Source organism: Asparagus officinalis, chromosome 2 (assembly GCF_001876935.1).
Source record: "Asparagus officinalis chromosome 2, Aspof.V1, whole genome shotgun sequence".
Classification (NCBI taxonomy): Eukaryota; Viridiplantae; Streptophyta; class Magnoliopsida; order Asparagales; family Asparagaceae; genus Asparagus; species Asparagus officinalis.
In genome coordinates, this window is record NC_033795.1 from 26,787,678 (window position 1) to 26,793,765 (window position 6,088).

The following is a 6,088-nucleotide window of genomic DNA, read 5'->3' on the forward strand; positions in this document are numbered from 1 at the left end:
ACCAAAGTAATATTTGCCGCACGTTATTTCTTCCCAATGAACAATGGTAGAATCCATCCACCTCCACATCCAACAGAATTTTCCTTCCCTAGACAAGGATCTTTCTTTTCAAGTTTGTAAGTCTTTTTTTTCCAAATTTGTTAATGAGAGGCTCTCTGTTCTCTTTCAACAGCTTACCTGGTCTAAGAGAAAAAACTAAATAAGAAACGCGGAAGTAATCCTCTTAATTTACAGCTTAAAGCATTAGCAATACTATGCTGAAGCTCCATATTATCTTCTAAGAGAATCACTGAGCTTTGGCAAAGTTAATTTTAAGACTAGACATATAGAGTCACAGCTACCAAGCAATATCTTAAGAGCAACCAAACTCTTATCATCACTAGCTATAGCTATACAGAAAATAAGTAAATTCCGTCTAGGATGCTACAATAGTTTTTTTTTTCCAAAATCTAATTCGAGTGCATGACTTGTTGGCAATGATGGACATTTCAATTATAGGTTGAAACTTGGAAACAAACAGCGGTGCCAAATAATATCAGTACAAGGTCATGGCGACAACAAAACTCAGATGAACTATATTTCAACCCAGATTTAAAAAAAAAAACTAACGAAAATACTAAAGACGTCTACAATGTTAAGTGAAAATACAACGCTAAAGTTATACATAGACTTCTGTATAAAGTCGGGTCATGAGCTCCTCCACATTAACTGGGTATATATGGATCGGTCCCTGGTAGGAAACAGGTCTTAGGGTTCATCGCAGCAACCATGTGCTTTAAACTCTGCACTGTCCATAACAAAATGCGATCACTCTATTAAGCATAATAATTCAAGCTGGATTTCTTCTTGGCTTGAACTTGAATGATGCCTTCATTGAAATCTTCGTGCATCACCTGAAATAAAAAAATATCACAGCAAGATTGTAAATATTAAGTCACTTTCTCTATCACGATCCATGCAAGTGCAAATGGCCATTTACATATGACTAGGATTTTTCTCAATTTTTTTCCTAGGATTACCAAAATAAGAGAAAAGATAATAAAGGGAAGCTTGCGGTTTCCATTGAACTTCAATAAAAATTCACATATACTAACTTCTAGGTGTTAAAATTCCTTCATACTACCAAAAACCCTAAGTTATGATGAGGGGGGAGGGTTATAATTTCATATCCTAACACGCACCGTAGGTTAAGTACGATCTTCGGTGCCCTTTTCATCAGTGGAGTAGGACAAACAATCGAAATGAAACAAGTTAATATAGCTGTTGGCAATGATGGACAGACCTGAGTGATGACTTGTTGTCATACAAACTTGTGGTGTTTAGGAGTGCGGTAAAATTGATCAGATAGAGCTCGAAACTGAACCAATATGCAAGAAACAAGTAAGATCAGTTAACAAGAGGGAAAAGTTAAAATAGTCAACATGAAAAAAGAAGATTCTGGAGCACTTCAGGTTAGACATCTTTGATATAGGATCAAGAAGTAATGCATAAGGCAATTGCGCTGGACATGTTAGCTCAAGCCAAGGAGTTTTAACATGAGTGTGTGGGTGCAGACATTAAGTGCCGTGCATCAGTAAATGTCATGCATCAGTGTCTCAGAAGCAAAATGTAGAAATTAGAAAAGAGATTAATAACTTCACATTAAGTATGTTGTCCAGTGAATGTCATGCGTCAGTGTCATGATTAACATAAAGAGTTATATAGTTGTGATTTATAGACAGAGACATAAGTGTTCTATGCTAGAGCAAACTAAAGTTTCAAACATGGCAACATAGTTCGCGTGTGGGTGCAGACATGCATGTTATTTTTGTAATGATTAATTCATTATAATATCATCTTAAAATGAGGAACACTGCAAAGAATAAGCTAGGAACACAGCAATCATAGCCAGCACACCCTATATAGAAAAAGACAAAGATGTCAGCAAGAATTTACCATTAATTTTAAAGAATAAGAAGATAAAAAGAAGTGAAAAGTCACCTCTCTATTCTAAAAAGAAAGAAAGATAAGTAAGCTTCAACTGGGACTGTATAATAGAAGCCCTTAATTAATTTATTTTGCAATAAGCAATAAGCATACCTCTTTACAGATGTAACAAGGTCATGAGAAGCAGTGCTTTCTGGATCCAATGCTCCACTTGCCCAACTGTAAAACGAAATACGGGATTTTCTACTAGTGAAAAGCCAACACCCTTTGCCAAATTAAAGATGTATAGACACATTTATTGTTGCAAATGAAAGGGTAAAATGCCCACTTCAAAAGAAATTCAAGGAACATCATGCCAACACAATTGGAAAATAAATGAAAATAATATCAACATATCATAAACATACATGGTAGAAAGAAAAGAAGATACTAACAGAAGTGATCACATAAACAATAAAAGAGAACATTCATATGCAAGGTGTGCAAAAAAAAACTTGGCAAAAAAAGAAAAAAAATACTACCAGGACAAATTTTAGCTCCTTCTTTTGGAAAAACTATAACACTTAACTAAAATTGTAGATAACACATATTAACAGGTTCGCAGGTTCATTTGCCTAGAATAATAGTGATTCGCCAACATGCAAAGTTTCATTTAGGTTGGGAGTCTTGCGCAGGTTCATTTGCCTAGAATAATAGTGATTCGCCAACATGCAAAGTTTCATTTAGGTTGGGAGTCTTGGGACACTAGAAATACTAGAATAATAGTGATTCGCCAACATGCAAAGTTTCATTTAGGTTGGGAGTCTTGGGACACTAGAAATAAACCGCCACCCCGACATTTTCCTTTTAGACTTTGAACTTCGCAAGCTTCAATACAAAATTACAATAAGTACTAAACCCTAGCATACGCTTGATACTACAAAATTATTATAAAAAAATTACCAAGGAAGCATCTTTCTCCGTGACGCCGTGATCTAAATCATCCTTCTCCTCATTTTCAAATCCATTCTCAGACATCTTAATCTCCCCCTACCTACAATAAAGCTGTTTGTGGACAAAAATCACGAAATTCAGTTAAATGTTTTGGGGGAAATTGAATCAGAATCCAAATCGTACAAGGTGAATCAGATGAAAATACAAAATTCGGGTAAGAAAAAGTAAAGAAAATTTGAGATCGAAATGAGAGAGGAAAGAACCCCTAACCTGTAATCAAGGAGATTTCTAAAGTTTTCGACGCTTGAAGTTTGCCACTCGGAAGTGAACTCAAAGCAACGATATTTGTTGTATCTCAGATCTAGGTACCTCAATGACGGCAGCCGGAGAACTACCCTAGGAAATTTCCCGGCAAATCGATTGTTGCTGACATTGAGCTCGAAGAGGAGCTTCAATCAATCGAACTTTAGGGGGATCTTGCCGCTGAACCAATATTGAGTTTGAATTTGGGGAAGAAGTGATCGAGCTGGGGATCCGGGTTTTCTCTCAAAAGCGAGAGAGGAAGAGGGATTTGGAGATAGGGATTTGAGGGCGGAAACAAATAAATTGTGGGGAATGGATAAAATATGGTGGGAATTTTAAATTTTATTTTTAAAAGGGGGCAAGTATCCTAGACGGAAAATTCGCTCTAGGTTACATGCTAGACGAAAATTTTATCATAGACGAAAATTTTCGTCTAGGATGTTTGGCCCATTTTTAAAAAAAATTGAAAATAAAATAACCGTCTAGTGTGCTATCATAGACGGAAAATTCCGTCTAGAATGTTTTATTCTAGACGAAATATTCTAGACGAAATATTCTAGACGGAAATTTTCTGTCTAGTTTACTATTAAACTAGACAGAAAAAAATCCGTCTAGAATATCTTGTCTAAGATATTTGAATTTTTACTAGTGATACCATGATGACCATAGTCATGATTTTTTTATTTGAACCAAACACTAGAAAGTGAGGGAATCTATTCACACATCAATTGTTTTCTTATTTTTTCAAGTTTAACCAAACTAAGAAAAGTGGTGGAAAGTACTTTCACCCCATATTTTCTGGCGAAACAAACATAGAAACATTTTCCATGAAAGTGAAGGAAACACAAAAAAGTGAAGGAAAATCATTTTTGGAATATGAAAGAAAGCAACCAAACAACCCCAAAATTGATGGATTTGGTTTCCACCCAAAAAGTACACCCCCCCCTAAGCAATTTTTTCTTAAAACCTAGGGGTGAAACAAACACAAGAATTATAGAAACCCGTGGAAAAAAAATTCCATTTTCTAACATTATCAGTAGTTTTCTAAGCTTTTCCATGATTTTATACGTGAAACAAACACCCCCAAAATAGGAATCTATTAGTAAATAGGTTGGGCTTTTATGGGACCAATATTGGATATATAAACATAGTTAACTAATTTAAAAGCAGATAGCCAAAAATCTGGCTCACTCTTAAGCATCCACTGTGTGTCCGATATGGAAAAGCACACGATTAATTGAAGTATAATGAGGCATGAGAGGCTATTATTTCTTATGAAACTAAGATAAATAGTAATATTGTGGAAGGAATCGAAGATATGAATCGTAATGTTACAGTAAGGTTGTAAGTTCTATAAACGTTTGTTTGCGCATGTTGCTAAACTATACATCTTCTCCTTTGACCAAGCTAACACTCTGGGTGGGGTGAATGAATGGTGAGGGAAGAGGTGAAAAGATGGGATTTGGATCCTCTCCACTATAAAAAATGTAGTGGAGAGGTCATTGTAACATCACCATCGTTGATATGTTTAGTGAGTGATTGTGATTCATTCTATATCTAACGTTCATCGTACCCCCATTAATTACACTATTTCCCTAATTTACACTTACAAAGCAAATCACAACTACCCACTAAACAAATTAATGGTTGCGATATTGCAGTGGTCTCTCCACTATATTTTTTGTAGTGGCGAGAATCTGAATCCGAAAAGATGCACCTTGTTTGAGAATTTTTTTAAGAGGAACGTAGGGTAAGCGAGGTGACAAATTTCACCTCCAGCAACCTATCATCAATTAATATGATTTGATTTCCCCTAAATTGAGGTACAACCCTTCAAAAATATGATTCCAACTACTAATATGATTAAAGTTAGAATAGACTTAAGTGGGTAGTAGCTATTGTCCATCAACTATTTATTCCACGGTTTTGCTTTGAGATTCGTCCTACACGTTTAGGTTATTTTTAAGAGTTGTGCATGTAGGCAATAAAAATTACCTTAACTCCCAGCAAAGAAGCTCAAAACTGACAAAAACACTCTAATATCTCTCAAACCGTAACGAATTTGGTGAAATAGACAGAAGAAAACCGAACCCTTTGGGGTTTATTTGGTCGGCTCCGTCTCGTCGAGATAGTCGGTTTTCATATATAATTCGTCCAATTCCGACTTACGGTTTGAAAGTTATGACCTGTTTTTCGCAGCATGTTCTGAAGTCCGCCTGCAATACTGGACTTCGCCTGAACATTAAAGTTTGTCTGTAATGCTAAGTTTGTCTGACAACTTAGCTCATCTGAACTGATTGAAGCTCGCATGACAGCTTCGCCTACAAGGTTCGTCATGCAGCGAGACTCAACATCAAAAGACGAGGTTCACCATGCAGCGAAGCACATCAAAAGACGAGGTTCACCACGCAGCGAAGCTCGACATCAAAAGACGAGGTTCGCCATGTAGTGAGGCTCAACATCAAAAGACGAGGTTCGCCACGTAGTGAGGCTCAACATCAAAAGACGAGGTTCGTCACGCAGCGAAGCTCGACATCAAAAGACGAGGTTCGCTGTGTCACGAAGCTCGACATCAAAGTTCATCATTGTGGACAAAGCTACTCTGGAAGATGAAGCTCGTCATTAGAAACGAGGTTCGAAACTCGTCATTGGAAACGAGGTTCGAAGCTCATCATTGGATATGAGGTTCGGAACTCACCACCAGACGTAAAGCTCATTAGTGAAGATGAGGCTCGTCAAAAAGAAATTCACAAGACTTGCTACGCTATCGAAGACAAAGTTTGTTAGTGAATACGAAGCTCGTCAGACGACGTCAGTGAAGACAGAGTTTGCTATACTGCAAAGTTGGCCTTAGAAAACAAACCTCGCCGTATATTGAGGCTCGTCCAATCTAACAAACCTCACCATGCAGCGAGGCTCATCGTCC

At 36.9% G+C, this 6,088-nt stretch overlaps 1 long non-coding RNA gene across 3 annotated transcripts; it reads right to left on the reverse strand.

Annotated features, from left to right (window-relative positions):
• LOC109830574 lies at positions 468 to 3,469 on the reverse strand. Of its 3 annotated transcripts, none has more exons than XR_002244332.1 (5): positions 3,130 to 3,469; positions 2,869 to 2,970; positions 2,080 to 2,145; positions 1,283 to 1,357; positions 468 to 893 (listed from the first exon to the last, which is right to left on the reverse strand). It is a non-coding gene; the product is annotated as an uncharacterized LOC109830574 (long non-coding RNA). The 3 variants fall into 3 exon arrangements; XR_002244333.1 differs by having other exon boundaries at positions 1,182 to 1,357; XR_002244334.1 differs by lacking the exon at positions 1,283 to 1,357.